This window comes from Scyliorhinus torazame, chromosome 4 (genome assembly GCF_047496885.1).
Source record: "Scyliorhinus torazame isolate Kashiwa2021f chromosome 4, sScyTor2.1, whole genome shotgun sequence".
NCBI classification, from domain to species: Eukaryota; Metazoa; Chordata; class Chondrichthyes; order Carcharhiniformes; family Scyliorhinidae; genus Scyliorhinus; species Scyliorhinus torazame.
In genome coordinates this window covers 309,566,457-309,592,149 of record NC_092710.1, presented here as the reverse complement: position 1 = coordinate 309,592,149, position 25,693 = coordinate 309,566,457, and the positions used below count along the sequence as shown (strand labels likewise).

The 25,693-nt window shown below is 46.9% G+C and overlaps 1 long non-coding RNA gene across 1 annotated transcript; it reads right to left on the bottom strand.

The window, feature by feature from the left end:
• Positions 1–552: 552 nt before the first annotated feature.
• On the bottom strand, positions 553–24,378 carry LOC140411753 (uncharacterized). The gene is made up of 3 exons (XR_011940993.1): positions 24,004–24,378; positions 23,738–23,863; positions 553–2,308 (listed from the first exon to the last, which is right to left on the bottom strand). It is a non-coding gene; the product is annotated as an uncharacterized lncRNA (long non-coding RNA).
• Between the last annotated feature and the right edge of the window lie 1,315 nt (positions 24,379–25,693).

The following is a 25,693-nucleotide window of genomic DNA, read 5'->3' as shown; positions in this document are numbered from 1 at the left end:
AGTGGCATGGCTCAGGGATCTGTGCTGGGGCCCCTATTGTTTCTCATTTATATAAACAACATAGATTACCACGTGGGGGTAGGATCAGTAAGTTTGTGAATGCCACAAAGATTGGTTGGGTGGTTAACAGTGTGGTTGAGTGTCTTGGGTTCCAGGAAGATATAGTTGGTTAAATGGGCGGGTAAGTGGTAGATGGAATTTAACCCTGAATAGTGTGAGGTTATACACGTTGGAAGGAGTAATATAACAAGGAAGTATTCAATGAATGGCCTGACACTGGGAAGTTCCGAGGAACAAAGGGACCTTGGCGTGTTTGTCTATCGAGTGGTGAAAAAGGCATATGGAACACTTATCAATCAAGGCATAGATTACAAAAGCAGGGAGATCATGTTGAAGATTATAGAACTTTGGTGAGGCCACAGATTGGATTGGATTGGATTGGATTTGTTTATTGTCTCGTGTACCGAGGTACAATGAAAAGTATTTTTCTGCGAGCAGCTCAACATATCATTAAATATATGAAAAGAAAAGGAAATTTAAAAAAATACATAATAGGGCAACACAAGGTACTCAATGTAACTACATAAGCACTGGCATCGGGTGAAGCATACAGGGTGTAGTGTTAATGAGGTCAGTCCATAAGAGGGTCATTTAGGAGTCTGGTGACAGCGGGAAGAAGCTGTTTTTGAGTCTGTTTGTGCGTGTTCTCAGACTTCTGTATCTCCTGCCCGATGGAAGAAGTTGGAAGAGCGAGTAAGCCGGGTGGGAGGGGTCTTTGATTATGCTGCCCGCTTTCCCCAGGCAGCGGGAGGTGTAGATGGAGTCAATGGATGGGAGGCAGGTTCGTGTGATGGACTGGGCGGTGTTCACGACTCTCTGAAGTTTCTTGCGGTCCTGGGCCGAGCAGTTGCTATACCAGGCTGTGATGCAGCCCGATAGGATGCTTTCGATAGTGCGTCTGTAAAAGTTGGTTAGAGTTAATGTGGACATGCCGAATTTCCTTGTTTCCTGAGGAAGTAGAGGCGCTGTTGTGCTTTCTTGGTGGTAGCGTCGACATGGGTGGACCAAGACAGATTTTTGGAAATGTTTACCCCTAGGAATTTGATACTGCTAACCATCTCCACCTCAGCTGGAGTACTGTGTGCAATTTTGGTCACCACATTATGGGAAGGATGTGATTGCACTGGAGGGGATGCAGAGAAGATTCACCAGGATGGTGCCTGGGATGGAACATTTAAGTTATGAAGAGAGGTTGGATAGGCTTGGGTTGGTTTCACTGGAGCAGAGAAGTCTGAGAGGCGACCTGATCGAGCTGCACAAGATTATTATGGGCATGAACAGGGTGGATAGGGAACTCCTTGGTTGAAGAGTCAGTTACAAGGGGACACGACATCAAGGTGAGGGGCAGGAGGTTCAGGCGGGGATTTGAGGAAAACCTTTTTGCCCAGAGGGTGGTGACGGTCTGGAATGCGCTGCCTGGGAGGGTGGTAGAGGCGGGTTGCCTCACAGCCTTTAAAAAGTACCTGGCTTCGCATTTGACACGTCATAACGTTCAAGGCTATGGGCCAAGTGCTGGCAAGTGGGATTAGGTGGGCAGGTCAGGTGTCTTTCATGCATCGGTGCAGACTCGATGGGCCGAAGGGCCTATTCTGTGATTGTGTGATTTGTTTCATTATTTCCAGATTCGTGATTTTTTGCGGAAGACTTTTCCTTTATTTCCCTTGACACCACCGACCTCCTTGATGAAGACGATTTCATCTTTGGCCAGGTCTGGTAGTGGGGAATATTTCAGGCATCTTTGGCCAGATCCTGTCAGCGGAGTCGGCCCCATTGGACGAGGTGGAGACAAAATGGGAGGATGAATTGGGTCCTATTTTGGATGAGGAGGTGTGGAGAAAGGTTCTTCACAGGGTAAATGCCACGCCCTCCTGTGCTAGACTCAGTCCGACCCAGTTCAAGGTGGTGCACAGGGCTTATCTGACCAAGGTGAGTGGATTTTTTCTCAGTGGTGGACGACAGGTGTGAGCGGGGCTGGCTAAGCATATTCATATGTTCTGGTCTTGTCCTAAGTTGTTAAGCTTTTAGATCTCCTTCTTTAACACCATGTCAGAGATTCTTAATGGCGAACTGGAGCCTCGTCCGTTGGTGGCAATTTTCATGGTACCGGACTCGCCGGTACTGCAAACGGGGGTGAAGGTGGATGTTCGCCTCGTTAATAGCCCGGAGGTGAGTTCTGCTTGGGTGGAGGTCTCTTGCTCCGTCCAGTGCCTCGGCCTGGTTGGGTGACCTCCTCCTGGAGTTTTTACACCTAAAGAAGGTCAAGCACACCATTAGGGGGTCGGTAGATGGGTTCTACCTGAAATGGCAACCATTCATTTTCTTTTTCAAAGAGTTAATCACCGTCAGTTGTTCGGGGAGGGGGGTTAAGTTTATTCTGGGAGTGTTAAGATTGGGGGTGTTCTTAATTGTTGACAGTGTTCCTTTTAATAATAATAATCTTTATTGTCACAAATAGGAATAGGCTTACATTAACACTGCAATGAAGCATATTGTATTGAAACTTTATATTGTATAGCTATATATGAATAAGATTTCAATAAAAATAGTTGACAAAATAAAATTATTAATGGAAATAAGGAAATGCTGAATATAAGTGAATAAAGGGGCAGCCACGGTAGCACAGTGGTTAGCACAGTTGCTTCACAGCTCCAGGGTCCCAGGTTTGATTCCCGGCTTGGGTGACTGTCTGTGCGGAGTCTGCACATTCTCCCCGTGTCTGCGTGGGTTTCCTCCGGGTGCTCCGGTTTCCTCCCACAGTCCAAAGATGTGCAGGTTAGGTGGATTGGCCATGCTAAATTGCCCTTAGTGTTCAAAAAGGTTAGATGGGGGTTACTGGGTTGTGGAGATAGGGTGGAGGTGTGGGCTTCGGTGGGTTGGTCTTTCCGGTGCGGACTCGATGGGCCGAATGGCCTCCTTCTGCACTGTAGATTCTATGAATTACTTTGCATCAGGATTGAAAGTGAGGAAGATTGCAGTTTGCTGAACATCCCAAAGAAACTGAATTTGCAGGAAGTTGTTTTTTGCGTCGCGACTCCAACATCTGAATCAACAGCGGATCCTGACTCTGCACTGCATCAGGAATAATGACCCAACAGTGATTTTTGCTGGGATTCGCCCATTAGTGGCCAGTGGGCACACTTGCCATCTAGTTCAGATGGGCAAGCTCTAAAAGCTGGAGGACCAATAGAAGAACAAGGAGTTCAGGGTCAAGGATTAGTACTCTCAAACTATGGATCCCTGTGTCCTAGCACGTGTCTAAAGTTATTTTGTCTTCAAGGTCAGGGCGACACGGTGGCACAGTGGTTCACATTGCTGCCTCACAGCTAAGGGTCCCGGGTTCAATTCTGGCCTCGGGTGACTGTCTGCGTGGAGTTTGCACATTCTTCCCGTGTCTGCGTGGGTTTCCTCCCACAGTCCAGAGATGTGCAGGTTAGGTGGATTGGCCTTGATAAATTCCCCCTTTAGTGTCCAAAAGGTGAGATGGGTTACGGGGTTAGAGGTGGATGCGTGGGCTAAAGTAGGGTGCTCTCTCCATGGGCTGGTGCAGACACGATGGGCCGAATGGCCTCCTTCTGCACTGTAAGGATTCTATGATTCTATTCTATGTAGGTGTGCACCATGGGACCTTGGGAGCAACATATAAAGCTAAAATGCATGTTTCATTATTCTGCATATATCTCGAGTTGCTGTTGAAAGATTTATCCAGCATTGAGACAACAGTGCCTAAAAGTAGTGCCCTCCACACATCGAGGCTTATATAATTCAAGCAGCACAAATCAGTAATTAAAAAAAGACATGCAGAGGACTGTGGTGTCTGCAATTTGAGAACCGCATGTAATCCTTGCAACCCAGACCATACACTCCTGCTGAACAAAACACAATGGTTCCAGTACTGTGACTTTGCAGTGGAATATGTTGTTTGAGCACGCTCGCAGCCCCGAGCTCAGCAGTACAGATGTGGTAGAGTTTCACTCGACTGCCTTTTTTGCGAAGAGGCAGGTGGGGGCATGAGATATTTCTGCAGCAGTATTTTCTCAAGGGATTAGATAGGTGAAGCCAGTCAGGAGTATCCATGGTCCATTGGAAGTGCGAGCTTGATCTCAATGGCCTTTTTTTCTTCCAAACTCTCTCATGTTCTTGTTACCTTAAGGAACTGTGCCCCTGGGAGAAACATGTTTCTGTCAATCACAAACCTAAATAGTACAAGAGAGGAGCAGAGGATAATAAGAACTCTAACTGTCAAGATTTATTTCCTTTAACTCACTTACCGTTGTGATTTCGATAGCAATGAATGTTACTTATTGATGTTCAATGGGTTTAATCAAAACTAGAATATTAAAAGGTGCATGAGCACTCTGCATTTGTATAAAATCAAATTGTTTCTGAAAATATATTGAACATGGGATTTTTCTGTGTGGTAAACCACTGTGCTCCTATATTAAGGGTTGTACGGTAGAACCTGCACTACAGGTTCACCTGGGCCCCTGCATGCTAGCTCCGCCCAGGAGCCGGGTTATAAACATGCATGGCCTTCAGCTCGCAGCCATTTCGTCAGCTGCTGCAGGAGGCCACACTTCAGATACTAATAAAGCCTCAGTTTGAATTCAACTTCGTCCCCGGCCAAATTGATCGTGCCTCATTCTGTAGAGTACAATTCAGGTGTTACACCTAAAATTATGCCCATCAGTGCCGCCATTTTGTAGATACTTAATTGCCCTCGAATTTCCTTTCAATCTCATTGACATACACTGGAATATATTTTTAAAAATATGTTTTATTCCAAACACGGTATTTGTACATATCAACACGTAAAACCTCAAAACAAACATAGTGCATACAGTTTTTCACTTTTTCCCCTTTAAACCCTTAACCCCCCGACCTCCACCAATGCCCCCCGCCCCCCCCCCCCCACCCCACCCCTTCCACCTCACTGCCCCCGGTGGCAAACAATTCCTCAAACACAGACAGAAATGACATCCACCATACATTTTTTAAAAAACTCCAACCCCCTGAGGGTGAAAGTTATCTTCTCCAGCATGAGAAAGTCATGCAAATCCTCCAACCACACTCAAACTCCGGTGGCGCTTCCGACCTCCATGTTCAATAATATTCGTCGCTGGGCAATCAGAGAGGCGAAGGCCACGACATCGGCCCCCATCCTCTCCTGCAACCCTGGCACCTCTGCCACCTCAAAGATCGCCACCAGAGAGCACGGCGTCATCTTAAACTCCACAATCCCCGACAAGCTCTCGAACACCCCCCCGCCCCAAAAGCTGTCCAGCTTTGCACACCCACCAAGACATGTGTGCATGGTTCACCGACCCTCTCCCAAACCTCACGCACACATTCTCTACTCCCAAGATAAACCTACTCATCTAGGTCCAAGTCATTTGAACCCTATGTACCACCTTGAACCAGGAGCATTATTTGGACAGTCCAGAGGAAGCGAGCATGATTCTTCGGGACCAAGCGATTGGGAATTTGTAAATATGTTGGAATGCGTTTGAATCGTTCCCCTTAGTTGAAGGGTCAGTTACGAGGGACACAGGTTCAAGGTGAGAGGCTGGAGGTTTAGGCAGGGATTTGAGGAAAAACCTTTTACCCAGAGGGTGGTGACGGCCTGGGATTCACCGCCTGGGAGGGTGGGAGAGGCGGGTTGCCTCACATCCTTTAAAAATGTATCTGGATGAGCACTTGGCTCATCATAGCACTCAAGGCTATGGGCCAAATGTTGGCAAATGGGATTAGGTAGACAGGTCAGGTGTCTTTCAGCATCGGTGCAGATTCGATGGGCTGGAGGGCCTTTTCTGCACTGTATTATTTTGTGATTCGAACTGTAACGATGCAGTTTCCGAAGCTTCATTGGTGAACAACAAAGGATTTATTTACAAGGATCTACAAGAACAGCAGCATGTCTGCAGCTAGTTCTGGAATGCCCCTTGCTGAGGAGAACTCCTCCCCCTGAGGTGATTCCCCACTCTGAGTCCCGACGTTGTTGCCTAAAAGGGACAATCACCACACACACAAGAGCCAGGCAATGACGTCTCCAACAAGAGAGAAACAACCCAACTCAGTTTGACATTCAGTGGCATTACCATCACTGAACCTCCCACCATCAACATCCTGAAGGTTGCCATTGACCAGAAAATGAACTGAAGTAGCCATACCTCTGGATACAAGAGCAGGTCAGAGCCTGGGCATTCTGTCGGGAAGAACTCACTTCCAGACTCCCTGAAGCCTGTCCATCATCTACAACATAAGGTTTTGAATACTCTCCACTTGTCTGGATGGGTGCAGCTCCAACAGGATTCAAGATAGTTGATCCGGGACAGAGTAATACTTGGCACCACATCCACCACGATAAACATTAATTCCTTCCACCATCTTTGCACAGTGACAACAGTGTGTACCATCTACAAGATGCACTGGAGAAACTTGTCAAACCTCCTTTGACAGCACCTTCCAAATCTCAATTTTAAGTGACTCACAGCGATGTCACAAAAATGCAGTCATAGAAACAGAAAAAGTAGAGCAGGTGCCAATATAAATATCCTGAATTCCACCACAAATTCTTCACCCTTCATTAAGATTTGCATTGCACACACTGAGCTCAGCCTGCCTTATCATTTCTCAGTTATTTGCAACAGCTTAATTTTGTAACAATTATCATTGTGCCATATTTCTTTGCCACCTTTGCAGACTGTTTAAAGGGTTTAAAGGCTGCAGATGGGAAGAGCAACCAAATGATCCCCATCCCAGGAAAGACCCCTGACATGAGCCCCTCCAGCCCAGCACAAGCCCCCTAAGCTCACCTTCAATGAAGACCCACCCTCAGCAATCTGAATGCATTTGTAGGGTGTGTACTCCCCCTCCCCTTGATACCCCTTGGACAGCAAGCCACCAAATCCCCGTTTCTCAGGACATTCACCAATTCATATCTGCGGGACACCCAGTTGGAAGGGCTGGAGCATCCCAGGAATCAAGTGAATCGGGCAACCCACCCGTAAATTACATGCAAAACAGCTGTTTGAGCTATTTGCACGTTCCCGCCAGGTCTGGCAGGAACGGCGTCGGGGACATCGGCAAGCTCGATGGGGCCTGCGGGGCCGGCTGGGAGACTCTGATCGGGTTTCACAACCGGCCTGAAATCCATGTCTGGTCCGACGCCTGATTCAGTGAGCCATCGGGGTTCCCTCTGATGGGGGACGGCCCAGGGATATCCCAGCTAGAGTGACCAAAGGAATCAATAAACAATGCATGTGCTATTTTTGTTTCTTCCATTGACTCTGGAGTTTGAAAGGGGCTGTTTAGCACAGGGCTAAATTTCTGGCTTTGAAAGCAGACCAAGGCAGGCCAGCAGCGTGGTTCAATTCCCGTACCAGCCTCCCCGAACAGGCGCCGGAATGTGGCGACTAGGGGCATTTCACAGTAACTTCATTTGAAGGCTACTTGTGACAATAAGCGAATTTCATTTCATTTCATTTCATTCCCTTTGTTTTGAGTCGTTCATATTTTCTCTTCTGTAAATTTCCCCTTAATTTCCTCTTTAGTTGGCTGTCTACCCTTCCACCATCTCTCTGCTCCTCTCTTTCCATTACCTTCTCTTTGAGCTCCTTCCTGACTACCCCCCACCTTCTCGTTCACTCCCTCTCTCTCTCGATGACTATGTGCCTTATCGCTAATCTAAGAGCAAGCTCCATTACAACTATGCGGTATTGTATTTCTAAAACTGTTTTACTGCAGTGGTGTTATATCATGTGCCCAAATATCCTCCACCGTCCTCAAGTCAGGAGTGTTATGGAATACTCTCCACTTGCCTGGATGAGTGCAGCTCCAACAACACTCTCAAGAAACTCGACACCATCCAGGTCAAAGCAGCCGCTTGATTGGTACCCCATCCAGCCTCCAGCATTCACTCCCTTCACCTCCTACACACAGTAGCAGCCGTGTGTACCACCTACAAGATGCACTGCAGCATCTCACCATGGCTCCTTCTGCAGCCCATTCCATAGCTGATACCTCTGGATCTAGAAGGACAAGTGCTGTAGATGCATCAAAGCACCATCACCTGCACAAAGCTCTACACCATCCAGGACAAAGCATCCAGCTTAACTGGACCCAAGTCAATTAGATTAAGCCTTCACTCTCTCGCCATCGCTGGTGCACAACGTCTGTACTTTGTACCATTACGATGCATTGAGGAACCCCTCCTTCAAGGGCATTTTCCAAACCTGAAAACTTACCACCGAGATGGGCAAGGCCAGAAGCCACATGGGGACACCACCACCTGCAAATTCACCTCCAGCCCACACGTCATCTTGACTTGGAAATATATCGCCATCCCTTCCCTGTTACCGAGTCAAAATCCTGGAACTCCGTTCCTCGAAGAAAATACCTACGCCAGATGGGCTGCAATGGGTCAAGAAGGGGGTCCACCACCATCTCCTCAAGCACAATTAAGGACCTGCCCTAGCCAGCGACACCCGCATCCCATGGAAAGAAATTAGCGATGGGAAATAAATTCTGCACTTGCCAATGCTGCCCACATCCTCGGATTAAACATATTAAAACATTTAAAACACCTTACCGATCAGCGTGTTTTTGGGGCTTTGACTATTAGTACAGAAAGGAATTATCCAGATATTTAATGTCTTTCTGAGTAAGATTGCTAACTCACTGATGGATGGATTATACACAGCTTGTTTTTCTCTAAGCTGACATGCATGTTACTTAACCCAGGAATGTTTCATTCAAAATTGGAGAAATAAAGTTTCCATTCGCATAGTTTTATTGGTGGGAACAAAAATGCATTTCAGCCCCCATTGAGAGGAGCCCAGGGACATAGCCAGTTGTGCATTTTACAGGGAACCAAATTTCCCTCTGAAATGAATGCAGTGTAATCTGTTCCTGAAAACATCTCCAAGTGTCTGCGTGGGTTTCCTCCGGGTGCTCCGGTTTCCTCCCACAGTCCAAAGACGTGCAGGTTAGGTGGATTGGCCATGATAAATTGCCCTTAGTGTCCAAAATTGCCCTTCGTGTTGGGTGGGGTTACTGGGTTATGGTGATAGGGTGGAGGTGTTGACCTTGGGTAGGGTGCTCTTTCCAAGAGCCGGTGCAGACTCGATGGGCCGAATGGCCTCCTTCTGCACTGTAAATTCTATGATAATCTATGATCACTGTACCTGGTTACTTTTAGAAACATTTCTGCTCTTCATGTGCATGCAGCTTTGATTGCACCCCTCGAAATTATTCTCTGAGGAAGCGTCATAGTCTGTTTCTCTCTCCACAGATGCTGCCAGGCCTGCTGGGATTTTCCAGCATTTTCTGTTTCTTACTTCAGACTTCAGGGGCGGGATTCTCCTTTCCGGGGACTAAGTCCTCTCGCCGGCGAGAAAACCGGCGTCAACAGCCCCCGAAAGTGCGGAATTCTCCACACTTCCGGGGACTAGGTGGATGCCGGAAGGGTTGGCGCCATGCCAGCCGGCGCAGAAGGGACTGCGCGGCTCCGTGCATGCGCTGAAGGGCCGGCATGATCTAGCGCATGCGCAGGGGATTGTCTTCTCCGCGCTGGCCATGGCGGAGCCGTACAGGGGCTGGCGCGGAAGGAAGGAGTGCCCCCACGGAACAAGCCCGCCCGCAGATCGATGGGCCCCGATCGCGGGCCAGGCCACCCTGGGGCAACCCCCAGGGTCGGATCCCCCCGTGACCCCCAGAGGACCGCCCTAGCCGACTTACCTGCCGGGTCCCGCCATGTGGGGCTATGCCTAACCCACGCCGGCGGGACTGGCCAAAAACGGACGGCCGCTCGGCCCATCGGGGCCCGGAGTATTGCCGGGGGGGGGGGGGGCACTGCCAATGGCCCCCGACCGGCGTGGCGTGAACCCGGTCCCCACCCAAAAAATGGCGCCGGAGAGTACGGCAGCCGGCGGCGGGCGGCGGGATTCACGCCGCCATCCGGGGATTCTCCGACCCGGCGGGGGGGTCGGAGAATCCCGCTGCAGGCCTCTGCAAGACGTTGTTTTTATTCAAAATATCCTCCTGACAGATAATCAGGAACAGAACCTGCCTCTAAGGGTCTGTGGCGACCTGCTGCCCTTGCTCTCCCGAGAATAATAAAAGAACCAATTCTCGATGGCTGTATTCTAACACACACGTTGTGACCTTGAATTCCCTTGAATTTTACTACTTGATGACCTCCTCATGCCTGGGCGACCTTTGATTTGCGTCATTCATAAAATAAAAACTATTTAGAGAGCAGCGATCTGAATTTTGAGAGGAGGAGCAACATGTCAACTTGCATTCTGTGCATTTCCAAAGTGATTAGCAGAACACAATGGTGCCCATTCAAATTCAAACATCCATGTTGTTGTCATTTTCTGTTCTGCCACGACATTGCTAGCGGCGACGGCTCTCTCCTTCAGTGGCTCTTTGACAGGTGAAACCTTTGTCATGAGAGAAAGACTCGGCATTTACCAGAGAATTTTTACAATTAGCAGACATTTTGATTTGGAATGATGCCCGACATAGTAGCTGCGATGAGTAATCTCTGAGAAAAGGCACCATGCAATCATGTCCTGTCTTGTAAGAACACCCGCCGAATTTTGAATTAAATTGTCATTGTGTTTGCAGTTCTAATTTGAAACGTCATTCTTCATCGTTGGGAGCACAGATTCTAATTCCAGCTTTGCTTCCTCTCCAATTGGCATCTCCAATGAAGGATCATGCAATGCACAAGCCTTCAGAGGCAAGAACAAGGAAAGACTTGCGTTTACATAGTGCTTTTCATGACGATTGGGTATTTCAGAATGATTTCCAACCAATTAAATATTGTAATTGCTGTCATGAAAAGGGGCACCTGATTTGCACACAGAAAGCTTCCACCAACAACAACACAGCGTCACGGTATCCTGGGCTAACTCAAGTTCAATTCTGTGGTATTATCATAAATGTAAGAACTGCAAGGGTTAATGAAATGTTACGATCAGCCACTAGATGGAGCTACAGTTACACGCATACAGGGCTGGATTCTCCATTGCAGGGACTATGTCCCCACGCCATTGTAAAAACTGTGGCCTTTCACTCCAGAAAAACTGGCGTCAAAAGGTTCCATATTGTGATGAACGGTTATTGCCTTATCATCATGTAAGGTGATGTCCCCTTTAAGACCGGGCTTGTAACCCTGGGGACTCCGCCTCTGGCTCCGCCCATCTGGGAGCCATACATAAGGGCTGCCTCATGGTCTGTAACAGTCAGCTCTCGTCTCTAGCTCTAGCATAGTTATTAGTCTAATAATAAGCATGTGGATGAAGGTAAAGCAGTGGATGTAGTGTACATGGATTTTAGTAAGGCATTTGATAAGGTTCCCCATGGTAGGCTTTTGCAGAAAGTAAGGAGGCATGGGATAGTGGGAAATTTGGCCAGTTGGATAACGAACTGGCTAACCGATAGAAGTCAGAGAGTGGTGGTGGATGGCAAATATTCAGCCTGGATCCCAGTTACCAGTGGCGTACCGCAGGGATCAGTTCTGGGTCCTCTGCTGTTTGTGATTTTCATTAATGACTTGGATGAGGGAGTTGAAGGGTGGGTCAGTAAATTTGCAGACGATACGAAGATTGGTGGAGTTGTGGATAGTAAGGAGGGCTGTTGTCGGCTGCAAAGAGACATAGATAGGATGCAGAGCTGGGCTGAGAAGTGGCAGATGGAGTTTAACCCTGAAAAGTGTGAGGTTGTCCATTTTGGAAGGACAAATATGAATGCGGAATACAGGGTTAACGGTAGAGTTCTTGGCAATGTGGAGGAGCAGAGAGATCTTGGGGTCTATGTTCATACATCTTTGAAAGTTGCCACTCAAGTGGATAGAGCTGTGAAGAAGGCCTATGGTGTGCTCGCGTTTATTAACAGAGGGATTGAATTTAAGAGCCGTGAGGTGATGATGCAGCTGTACAAAACTTTGGTAAGGCCACATTTGGAGTACTGTGTACAGTTCTGGTCACCTCATTTTAGGAAGGATGTGGAAGCTTTGGAAAAGGTGCAAAGAAGATTTACCAGGATGTTACCTGGAATGGAGAGTAGGTCTTACGAGGAAAGGTTGAGGGTGCTAGGTCTTTTCTCATTAGAACGGAGAAGGATGAGGGGCGACTTGATAGAGGTTTATAAGATGATCAGGGGAATAGATAGAGTAGACAGTCAGAGACTTTTTCCCTGGGTGGAACAAACCATTACAAGGGGACATAAATTTAAGGTAAAAGGTGGAAGATATAGGAGGGATATCAGAGGTAGGTTCTTTACCCAGAGAGTAGTGGGGGCATGGAATGCACTGCCTGTGGAAGTAGTTGAGTCGGAAACATTAGGGACCTTCAAGCAGCTATTGGATAGGTACATGGATTACGGTAAAATGATATAGTGTAGATTTATTTGTTCTTAAGGGCAGCATGGTAGCATTGTGGATAGCACAATTGCTTCACAGCTCCAGGGTCCCAGGTTCGATTCCGGCTTGGGTCACTGTCTGTGCGGAGTCTGCACGTCCTCCCCGTGTCTGCGTGGGTTTCCTCCGGGTGCTCCGGTTTCCTCCCACAGTCCAAAGATGTGCAGGGTAGGTGGATTGGCCATGATAAATTGCCCTTAGTGTCCAAAATTGCCCTTGGTGTTGGGTGGAGGTGTTGAGTTTGGGTAGGGTGCTCTTTCCAGGAGCCGGTACAGACTCAGGGGGCCGAATGGCCTCCTTCTGCACTGTAAATTCAATGATAATCTATGATTAATCTAGGACAAAGGTTCGGCACAACATCGTGGGCCGAAGGGCCTGTTCTGTGCTGTATTTTCTATGTTCCATGTTCTAATAAAGCCTTCTTTACAGTTTAATCTCTAAGTGTCATTATTGAGGGTACCTCACATATACATAGCCCTGCAGGGGGCTAGCAGAGATCCATCGTGAATCTTGCAGCTTTAGGCCCCGCACTTCCGGGTCAGGGGCTGCGCATGCGCAAGGAGGCGGCCTCGAGCGGCCACGCCGTATTCTCTGGCGGACTCAGATTGAGGAGCTGGACTGCGGAAACAGTGCCCCCGTTCGGTCGCACGCCCCACCTGGACTGCCCGCCCAAAATTAGCCCGGTCCCGTAAGGGGCCCCCCCCCTGCCTCCCATCGGCTCGCCCCTGACCATGGCGGCCGCGGGCTGAGTCCACAGCCGCCACACGAGCATCCCAAACAGCAGGACCATGTTAGATCCACACCATCGGGACCTCAGCAGAGAATAGCGGGGCGGGCCTCTGGCAAAGGGCGCAGCTAGGGGACACACGGCACAGCACGCCGCTTTTTGGGGGTCGGAGAATCGCTGGACGCCGCTTTTTGGGGGTCGGAGAATCGCTGGTCCCTATTCCATGCGCGGGAATGGATTCTCTGCCCTGAAGCCAGTTGCAATTTGGGCGTCGGGGTGAAGAGAATCCAACCCATAAGACATTGATGCTAAGCATTTTGGGGAGAGAGAAGTGAAGGTGTTAGCGAGAGACAGACTGAAGTAAATATAGTGTGCGTAAGAGCCAATCATAGTTTATAATAGTGTAGAGATTAGTTGTAGGTGAGTGAAGATTATATGTTAATTATCAACTGTGTATTATTTAGGGGTACGTGTCGAATCCAAATTAATCATAGAATCATAGAATTTACAATGCAGAAGGAGGCCATTTGGCCCATCAAGTCTGCACCGGCCCTTGGAAAGAGCACTCTACATGAGCCCACACCTCCACCCTATCCCCGTAACCCCACCGAACCTTTTTGGACACTAAGGGCAATTTAGCATGGCCAATTAATCCAACCTGCACGTCTCTGGACTGTGTGAGGAAACCGGAGCACCCGGAGGAAACCCACTCGTGTTAATAAGTTGATAGCTTTGTTCAAGTTCAAGCTATTTTGTGGTCTTTGTGAACACTGCGCCAACCATCCTGAAATAAGCAACACAAAGGACACCGCAAATTCCAGCCCCATTTGACCCGGAGTCGCAACACAGGAGAAACTGGATTTTATTAAAATACCCGAGGTCCTTGGTTGAGCCCAATAAAGTACAGTCACCAGGTTTGTAACTTTAAACACGAGTAACCTATTATTATGTTCAGTATTACAATGAAACAGACAGAAAACATAACTGATTCACGACTACCCCTTTCCCAAACTCCCCTTTATAACATCGGTGATGGTTAAATAATCTGTTTTGTGATGTTGATAGAGAGATGAATATTGGCCAGGACACCGGGTATATAACTCCCCTACTCTTTTCTGTTTCAAAGTAGTGCCGTGGCATCTTTTAGGTCCACCTCACAAAGCAGAAGAGACTTTGTTAATTTATCATCTAAAAGACAACGGGCGGGCTTCTCCGTTTCTGTGACTAAGTGTCGACGCCAGGGCAGGATTCGTGGACATCCAAGACAGCAAAACTGGAGCAGCACCGATTCAGCTACTGTGGCGGGGCCGGCACCGGCGCCACGTGGAACACAATCGATTCCAATGAGAAACGGTGCCGGATTCACCGGGTTCATGATTGACATTCAGGAGGCTGACAAGCTGCATATACACATTACACTCCCCACTCACACTCATCACAGCCAACAAGATGGCACTGGTTGCGCTGGAGTGCGCCCATCCCACTGATGGGTTAGCTGGGGCTAACGTACGCCTGGGGGGGATGCCCATACGACCTGTGGCCCAGAGTTTCCAGTGGCCAGTCAGCAGCGTGCGCAGCTGCCTTGCAAGCCGCGGCAATGGTGCTCCGTGCCCTTCCATCCCAGCCCCACAGCCCACCTCCTGGCCACTCTCCCGCTACTCCCCCCCCCGACACTAGCTGAAGGCCCCTGGCCAGTGGCAATTGTCAGAAAACCGTGGCGATGTTGGACTTTCCATACCCCCCTCTCCTCGTTCGCAGCCACGGCGCCTGTTTCATAATTTTTTTAAAGCACAAGTGAAGCTCCCCATTGGGAATTCACATCAGTGGAGGCGGAGCATCGCGGAGGCCCCGGAGAATACCGGATCAGGCCCGCTAATGCAATGCAAATGGCGTTTACCGTACGTGCGTTCTGGAACGCATTGACGCTGCTGTCGAGGCCCCATGAGAACTGCGATGTGGCGTGAAACCGTCGGCTGCCACGATTTCGGCGTCACAAACAATTCTCCGCCCAATCGCGTTTCCCAGTTCCGGCCTCAGCCGACGGTAAAACACGTCCTAGGAGACATGTTTTCCCTCGGAGAGGAAGAATCTTTGTTTAGTGCTTTCACATATACTTGATCTCCAGGTTTAAAGGGTGTGTATTTCCCTCTGATAAATGCATCTGAGCCTGTCGCACCTTTTCATGTATTTTTCCAGCGGTGTCGCACATGGCCTGGGCATATTTTAGTGATGCCTCACCTGCCCAAATTAAGGCTACTGCCACTGGGGTCATTGGGGGTTTTGTCCCAGTTGTCATAGGACGTCCCATTAATATCTCATACGGGGTTAGGCCTGTATTGCGATTTTTCTGATTTCTCAGGGCATACATTACTATGGGTATGGCATCTGGCCATAGCAGCTCATTTTGTTGACACACTTTTGGAACTGCAGTTTTAATTATTCCATTCGCCCTTTCCACCATTCCTGAGGATTGTAGCTGATATGGTTTGTGCAATTTCCAATCAAATCCCATGGCTTCTGTTCGGGCTTTGGTCAATTTGCGAGTGAAATGCGTTCCCCTGTCACTGTTAATACCCATTGGTATCACAATCCCTGGATATTCGCCCTTCAACACTTCAGTTGTCTGATTTTCCACTGGCTTATCAACCACAGTAGGCATCACTCCCACCTGCGATCCAGCTATATCATTACCCAAGATAAACTGTATTCCTGGACAAGATAGTTTCTCTATTACTCCTACTGCCACTTCACCACCCTTCGCTGGACTTTCCAACCTTACCTTATTTAATGGAACACTACTCCTCTCACTCTGAATTCCACATATTACCACCTTTCCTGACAACATTCTTCCCAGACTACATAACTCCTCATCTCCAACCATCAAAGATTTACTAGCTCCCGTATCTCTTAAAATTGTGACTTCATTACCTGCTCCTCCTGATACACATGAGTAAACTTTACCCACACAAGTAAATTATTTCAAAAGATCTGGCACCTTCTTATCAATCACCTCTTGATCAGGCTGTACAATCTTTTGCACCTCCTTCGCTTCACCTGGGTTCTCCTTTACCACTTTAACAAACCCCACTGACTTATCCTGTTTTACCACATCAGCCTTCCCAGTGCTTTTCTTCAACCACCAACACTGTGACTTTACATGGCCTAGTTTATCACAGTGAAAACATTTGAAACTTTTGACACTGTCCTTATTATCTCCCATCAGATCACCTTTACCTTTGCCACTTGAGTATTTCTCATGTCCCCAGTTTCTATCCCTCACAGGCTGAAACTGATGTCGGAAACCAAACTTTGATTTATGAACTAATTCATAATCATCTGCCATTTCTGCTGCTAATCTCGCAGTTTTAACCCTCTGTTCCCATATGAGTTCACACTACATCAGGAATTGAATTTTTAAACTCCTCCAAAAGTATAATTTCTCTGAGAGCTTCATACGTTTGGTTTATTTTCAAAGCCCTTATCCACCTATCAAAATTGTCTTGATCGCAACCTGCTTTTAGCCAAGAGTGATGCTCCTGTAGAGAGGCTTGCTCCTGTGCCTTTTTTTAAACTTTGGTTCTGTTATGGTGGACGGAAGTTCAACTGCAGCCGCTTGCAGTTGTGGCTGCTGTTTGAGAGCCCCTTTTTTGCTATTTTATCAGCAAATCTATTGCCGCATGAAACTTCATTGCCTGTAGTAGTATGCGCTTCACACTTTAAAACGGCTATCTTGCTGGGCTGAACAACATCTCGTAAATGTAAAACCAATTTAGCATGTTTAATAGGTTGGCCGGAGGAAGTTATGAATCCCCTGCTTTTCCATAATTGGCCAAAATCATGTACTACCCCAAAAGCAGATCGGGAATCAGTATAAATGTTGACTGACTTACTCTTTGCTAGAATACATGCCCGAGTAAGCACGAATAATTCAGCCGCTTGGGCAGATGTTCCCGAAGGCAGAGCAAACGTTTCCACTATCTGGAGTTACTATTGCATAGCCGGCCAGGAGGCTTGTATCATTTGGTCGGTTCGCGGACCTATCAGTAAAAAAAAATGAAGTCTGGATTTTCAAGTGGGTGACTCAATAAATCAGGGCGAGGGGTTGTGGTGGCTTCAACCAATTGTACACAGTCATGATGAAACAAATGTTCTTCATCCGAGGGCGTGGGTAAGAGTGTAGCAGAGTTGATAGCTGCGCTCGCTTGTAGACAAAGTTAGTCTTAGAGAGAAGGATTACCTCGTACCAGTGCGTCGAGACGCAGAAAAATGCTGCGTTGCGGATTCATTAAGCAGGAGCAAAACTGATTTTTTTCTACTCTGGCCGCTGTGGCTGCTACTGCTCTTAAGCAATTTGGCATACCCTTTACCACAGCACATAGGGCCACCAAGTAATAGGCAAGGGGTCTTTTCCCTGCTCAATGCTCTTGCACCAGGACCCTTGTTGCAAATTCCCCTGCTTCATTCAAATAAAGAGTAAAGGGTTTGCTGAAATTAGGAAGTCCCAAGGCAGGGGCGCTAATCATGGCTTGTTTCAAATTACGAAATGCTTGCTCCCTGTCTGGGATCCAGGTAACAACTGAAGGGGTATCCTGTAGGGCAGCCTTACACAATACTGTGTCCATCTCTCTATAGTCCGGTATCCATTGCCTACAATAGCCCACCATTCCGAGGAAGATAAAGGCCTCCTTTTTTGTACTTGGAGTTGGAACCCTTGCTACAGCCTGTATGCTTTCAGACCCAAGCCTCTGCTGTCCTTGCTGAAGCTGAAATCCCAAATACTGAACTGTCTCCTGACAGAATTGCAGCTTGTCCATTGAGACCCTCTGCCCTCTTTCTGCCAGATGTGATAATAACAAAAGGGTATTCTGTCGACAAACTAGCCCTCCCTCTGAGGCTATCAATAAATCGTCATCATCTTGCGGGAATGTTGAGCCTGCAGACAACTGGGACTGGTCCAAGTCTCTTTTAATAATGTTGATTCCGATATGTAAAGCAAATAGATGTTGACTTTCCGGGTGCAATAGTATGGAGAAAAAGGCTGAGAAAGTATCCGTTGTTGATGGTATAGAAGACAAAATTACATTTGTGTCCGGCACCAATGGAGCAATAGTGATAACAGTTTTATTGATGGCTCTAAGATCTTGCACAAACCACCACTCGTTGGGTCTTCCTACCTTTGGAATGGGGAGTATACGGGTGTTACAGGGGCTTTGTGTCCTCTTCAGCACCCCTTACTGTAATAGTGCACTGATCACTCCCTCTATCCCTTTTTCTGCTTCCGGTGCCAACCTGTATGGTTTTAAGAGCATAAGAACATAAGAACTAGGAGCAGGAGGAGGCCATCTGGCCCCTCGAGCCTGCTCCGCCATTCAATGAGATCATGGCTGATCTTTGTGGACTCAGCTCCACTCTCCGGCCCGTACACCATATCCCCGAATCCCTTTATTCTTTAGAAAGGTATCTATCTTTTTCTTAAAAACGTTTAAAGAAGGAGCCTCAACTGCTTCACTGGGCAAGGAATTCCAGAGATTCACAACCCTTTGGGTGAAGAAGTTCCTCCTAAACTCGGTCCTAAATCTACTTCCCCTTATTTTGAGGCTATGCCCCCTAGTTCTGCTTTCCCCGACCATTGGAAACAACCTGCCCGCATCTATCCTATCTATTCCCTTCATAATTTTATATGTTTCAATAAGATCCCCCCCGCATCCTTCTAAACTCCAATGAGTACAGTCCCAGTCTACTCAACCTCTCGTCATAATCTAATCCCCTCAACTCTGGGATCAACCTAGTGAATCTCCTCTGCACTCCCTCCAGTGCCAATATGTCCTTTCTCAGGTAAGGAGACCAAAACTGAACACAATACTCCAGATGTGGCCTCACTAACACCTTATACAATTGCAGCATAACCTCCCTAGTCTTGAACTCCATCCCTCTAGCAATGAAAGACAAAACTCGATTTGCCTTCTTAATCACCTGTTGCACCTGCACACCAACTTTTTGCGACTCGTGCACCAGCACACCCAGGTCCCTCTGCACAGCAGCATGTTTTAACATCTTACTGTTTAAATAATAATCCATTCTGCTGTTATTCCTCCCAAAATGGATAGCCTCACACTTGGCAACATTGAATTCCATCTGCCAGACCCTAGCCCATTCACCTAACCTATCCAAATCCTTCTGCAGACTTCCGGTATCCTCTGCACTTTTTGCTTTACCACTCACCTTAGCGTCGTCTGTAAACTTTGCCACATTGCACTTGGTCCCCAACTCCAAATCGTCTATGTAAATTGTGAACAACTGCGGGCCCAACACTGATCCTTGAGGGACCCCACTAGTTACAGGTTGCCAACCAGAGAATCACCCATTTATCCCCACTCTCTGCTTTCTGTTAGTTAACCAATCCTCTACCCATGCTACCACTTTACCCTCAATGCCATGCATCTTTAGTTTATGCAGCAACCTTTTGTGTGGCACCTTGTCAAAAGCTTTCTGGAAATCCAGATATACCACATCCATTGGCTCCCCGTTATCTACTGCACTGGTAACGTCCTCAAAAATTCTACCAAATTAGTCAGACATGACCTACCCTTTATGAACCCATGCTGCGTCTGCCCTATGGGACAATTTCCCTCCAGGTCCCCCGCTATTTCCTCCTTAATGATAGATTCCAGCATTTTCCCTACAACCGAAGTTAAGCTTACCGGCCTATAATTACCCGCTTTCTGCCGACCTCCTTTTTTAAACAGTGGTGTCACGTTTGCTACTTTCCAATCCTCTGGGACCACCACAGAATCTAGTGAATTTTGATAAATTATCACTAGTGCGTTTACAATTTCCCTAGCCATCTCTTTTAACACTCTGGGATGCACCCCATCAGGGCCAGGAGACTTGTCTACCTTTAGCCCCATTAGCTTGCCCAATACTGCCTCCTTAGTGATTACAATAATCTCAAGGTCCTCACCTATCTTATCGTTCTTTCCATCAGTCACTGGCATGTTATTTGTGTCCTCCACTGTGAAGACTGACCCAAAAAACCTGTTCAGCTCCTCAGCCATTTTCCCGTCTCCTATTATTAAATCTCCCTTCTCATCTTCCAAAGGACCAATATTTACCTTAGCCATTGTTTTTTGTGTTATATATTTGTAGAAGCTTTTACTATCTGCTTTTATGTTCTGAGCAAGTTTACTTTCATAGTCTACCTTACTCTTCTTTATGGCTTTTTTAGTAGCTTTCTGTTGTCCCCTAAAGACTTCCCAGTCCTCTAGTCTCCCACTGATTTTTGCCACTTTGTATGTTTTTTCCTTCAATTTGATACTCTCCCTCACCTCCTTTGATATCCACTGTCGATTTTTCCCCTTTCTACCGTCTTTCTTTTTTGTCGGTATGAACCTTTCATGAACACTGTGAAAGATCGCTCGGAAGGTTCTCCACTGTTCCTCAACTGTCTCACCATGAAGTCTTTGCTCCCAGTCTACCTTAGCTAGTTCTTCTCTCATCCCATTGTAATCGCCTTTGTTTAAGCACAAAACACTAGTGTTTGATTTTACCTTGTCATCCTCCAACTGTATTTTAAATTCCACCATATTGTGGTCGCTCCTTCCAAGAGGATCCCGAACTATGAGATCATTAATCCATCCTGCCTCATTACACAGGACCAGATCTAGGACCGCTTGTTCCCTTGTAGGTTCCATTACATACTGTTCCAGGAAATTATCCTGGACACATCCTATAAACTCCTCCTCAAGGCTGCCTTTACCAACCTGGTTAAACCAATCGACATGCAGATTAAAATCTCCCATGATAACCGCTGTACCATTTCTACATGCATCCGTTATTTCTTTGCTTGTTGCCTGCCCTACCATCCTGTTACTATTTGGTAGCCTATAGACTACTCCTATCAGTGACCTTTTCGCCTTACTATTCCTGATTTCCACCTAAATTAATTCAACCTTGTCCTCCATAGCACCAATATCATCCCTTACTATTGCCCGGATGCCATCCTTAAACAACAAAGCTACACCACCGCCCTTACCGTCCATTCTATCCTTTCGTATAGTCTGATACCCTTGGATATTTAACTCCCAGTCGTGACCATCTTTTAACCATGTTTCAGTAATGGCCACTAAATCATAGTCATTCACGATGATTTGCGCCATCAACTCATTCACCTTATTCCGTATACTACGAGCATTCAGGTAAAGTACACTTATGCTTTTTTTTATGTCTTTGTTATGAATCCTAACACCTTGATCAGTAACTTTTCGCAAATTATTTTTCCTCTTACCCTTTCTCCTAATTTTCCTTGTCTTTGAACCCATATCTCTACATAATAACCTGTCACGTAACCTGCTGCCTTGCTTTCCATTAACCATTATACTGTCCATAGCTTTACCCTTCCCTTCCCCCCAACTTAAGCAGGGCAGGGCAACGTTCTTCTGTAACTGCACCCTATGCACTGGGGCAGAATGGACTTTTCCAACATGATTTTTATGTTGGGCCCATAGATGTGCCAGTACCTGGGCCAGGATTGAAGGGAGTAAATGATGGCTCACTCGGGGAGGTTGTTGACTTTCAAATGTAGTAGGCCATTGCTCCTCTTTCCAGGTCACTCTGCCCTCCTGTTTGCCATAAAATTCTATCAGGCAATTTTGTCCGTCCATTTCAATATAAATCCCATGTATTACTTTTTTCCTTTGGTCTCTTTGATCACTTCTCCTATTTGCTTTGCTTCAGCGGGATGTCTTACGGCCAATGTTAAATGGGGTTCTGAAGTTAAACCCATCCTAAAAAGGTCACTCTGACTATGGGTCAACTGTACTAACATTCCTAATCCCACAACACCGAAAAATAAAAATGCAATGTTGTCTGCTTCCCTAGGTGACATTGCGCTTGTAAATTGTATGACTGCATGTCTTTACAAGCATACCAAGCCGTGCAGTGGGTCACTATGCTCTCTCGGCTGGTCTCTATCAGGTGTTTTAATAACTGCGCCCAAGGGTCAGTAATCTTTTGCAATGCTTCCTGCAGTTGTTTAAGGATTGTGCTGTAAGGGTTAAAGTCCAGCTGCCAGCAATATAACACAGGCACAGAGAGATCTGGCTCTTGGTCAAAAGCTATTAAATTCAACAACTGATGAGCGCGTATCTGAGACAGTTCCATAAACATGCCTTTGTTAGTACAATGAATTATTGGCCCTAATTTGCAGAGGGTCTGCCTGCCAAGCAGAGGGAGGGGCGTAGTTTTTCAAATAATCATATTTCACCAAGGGGATATCGTCAATTTCCAGGTTAGTCGGGCGTGAAAATGGCTCAGTCATGGGAATGCCGGCTACTCCCACAGTGACAATAGAGGACTCACCGGGGGTTAATTCCATGGAGGGGGGCTCAGATGACATAGTAGCGCCGGTATCGACCAGAAGGTCCACATAATGATCTCCTATTTTAACCGTTGTCATGGGTTCGTCTCTTACTGAGTTGGACAGTCTGATCATAGCCTGTATCACCTTTTCTCCATGGCACCCCTATTGGTTTTGGTTAGGGTTTGGGTCAGTGTACGTAAATGGAGGTGGGGGAGGGGGCATGTCTCCGAGTGGGGCGCATCCTCCCTAGAGATTAAAGTTACAATCACGTGCCCAATGTCCCTTTGCCCCACATCGCCGACATTGATCCTGGGATCTATCTCTTCCTTGCCACTATCTGCTAGCATGCAATTCAATAATGTCTGCACCTTCCTGGGGGTTAAATGCTCCTTAGCCCCTTGCATGATAGCCTCTCTCCCCCTATTTGCTAACCAGTGTTCGAGGGACTCATTTCCTTCATTTAAATGAGCATCATTGTGGGCCCAGTCCCCGTTTATACCAGGTGGGACCGCGATTCCGTCTTCTAAAGCAGGCCAAGATGCACCATAAGAGTATTTTAAAAGCAGCAAAACATCTCCTGGGAGGAGGCTATAAATAGCACACATTTAAGTCAATTTCCAATGATTGATTTTATAGGCATTAGCTATTCTTAGAGACGTATATCTTTTCTTTGTCAATTCAGAAAAGGTCAACTGTCTGCTGAAATGGTTAATGTTTTCTGCAGAATCTAAGGGACGGGGAACTTGGCATGATGCCATTTATGTTTTTTCACGTCATCTAAAAACGTATTCATATTCAATTACTTTTATTCGTAAAGGCACTTTCTTTCTTTTAAACTGATCGTGATTTCCAATGTTTTCGTTCATTAGAGAAATTTCAACAAAAATCACTGAAGTTATAATCTCTGACTCACAAAGACAGACGATAAAAAATACAACCCACTTCATGCTTTGACTAAAATTAAAAGGTTAAACAAAACACACAGATTCTCACAGCTCACAAATATCACAGTTAACCGTTAGCCTTATCTCACGGCTACAGAAAATCTGAATTCCCTTTCTCTCCAGGAACTCATCTGTTACGCTTTTACCTTAATCTTCTATTTACTTTTTTCCGAAAGGGGGTCAGCTTCATTAGATTCCTATGCGGGACATATAGGTTTTCCTACCTCATTCCGTTGCTTTACGATTGTTTCTTTTCATTTTCTTACTCATTTTGACTCCCTTATCTGTCTTCTTTAAGGAGTTCACCTTCTTTCTCGTTCCGGATATCTTTATCGAGGCTTCGGGACGACCTGTGAGGGAGCGGCGAGTTTATTGCTCATCGTTCCTTCTGCAAAATACTTTCGAACATATATATAACAATAACAATGACCGCGGAAATCATTTACAAATACTACAGGGAGCGCACACCGGTGTTTATCCTTTCACGAACCTTGAAGTCTTTTTTTTTATTTTAGTCTCTAAAGCACCTTTTTCTTCCCATGCAGCTATCATTAGTTTATTAATTAAGATAACTCTCCGAGCATGAGTCACTGGCCAGTAATTAAGGCTGCCGAGCCCCAGACCCCCCTTTCAGCTGGAGTCGCGCTATGGCTCTCTCCCTTTCAGCGGAGAGAGTCCTGTTTAGAGATCTGTTTCGGGGTTCGCTTCCCGTTAAATTAGGGAAACTGCAACGACTACGCCAATTGTTGTGGAAAAAACTAGCCAGCACTTCGAGATTTCGCAAAGTTCTTTTATTATAACACGAAGTTCGTGGAGGGAGTTAGAGTGACCACCGTCCTTCTAATTGTCCCCACCTTACAAGAGTATAGCAGCACCTTATATGGTTTAATAAGCAATATTTAGAAAAAAACAAGGCATTCCTTTGATAAGCCCAGACACAGCAAAGCGAGCAGTGTTAAACAACAGGCCTTGAATTCCCAGCCTAAGGACAATAATAATTGTCTACTCTCAGCAAAATGTGCAGCTGTGCACTTGTTTACATAGTCTGACCTTCTGCCTATTACATGCAGAACTTCTTGACTGAAATAAAGCTAATATATCCATCATGCTTTGCCGAGTGCCTCTTGCCATGAAATATAGTCAAGCAGCCAGTTAAGAAGGAATACAAGGTATTAAGGCAACTAATCAGCCAATTAAAGTCCCTTCTACAAATATATATTTGTAAATAATTCTCGCGATCTGTGGGCATGATCCGGAATTCGCCATCGAGAGCATGCTGGGTGAATTGCAAACTGGTTCACGCCCGGCGCGAGCCTTGATTTTAGCCTTACCCACTATTTACCCGGCCCATGCCAGGCGCAATGCGCTGGTTAAATTGTGTCCTGTAGTGGGGAACTAAAGATGGCGGCAAAACCGGCTCCACAGATATTGGGGCTCCACTTTTAAAGGATGCCCAGATCTGAAAGAGAATTTGAGGGCCCCCCAAAACCCCACCAATGGGCATTGCAAACCCCCCATCTTTAGGGCCCTGTCCTTTCAGCCACCATCTTTCAGGCCCCCCTCAGCCTCCGCCCTTCAGACCTCCTTCGTCCCCCCACCGTTCATTCTCCCCTTCACCCCCCGCCCCCCCCCTTTTCATGGACATGGCCCCCTCAGGTCCTACTCCTGGCACCCTGGCAGCACCAACCTGGCACCCCTGATGTGTCAGGTCGACACTACCAGGTTGGCACTTCCCTGTCGCCAACCACCTGGGGCGCTCTAATGTCCCACCCACACAGTGTGGCCATCACGTCTGGTCTCTATTTTTGGAGACGAGTCCTAATTTGCGATGGTGCGACCGGTAACAACAGGAGCCTGGAGAATGCGGGCTCAAACAGGCTACACATAAGCCTGTTTGAGCCTAATGGTTGTGTAACCGGTGCATCGGGATTGACTCTGGCACAAAGGGGTGGAAAATTTGCGCTGATGATTTTACTGAATGGCGAAGCAGGCTCCAAGGGCCGGATGGCCAACTCCTGTTCCTATGTCCTATATCCTCATCAGATATCTCGTGTTTGTGACTGTCACATTTGGCTGTAAACATGTTTGGAACATCCTGAGGATGTGAAGGGTGCTATGCAAATGTCAATATTCCGCTTAGGCTTTCATAGCGTTTGTTGTTTTTCTCCACAATTTCTTTC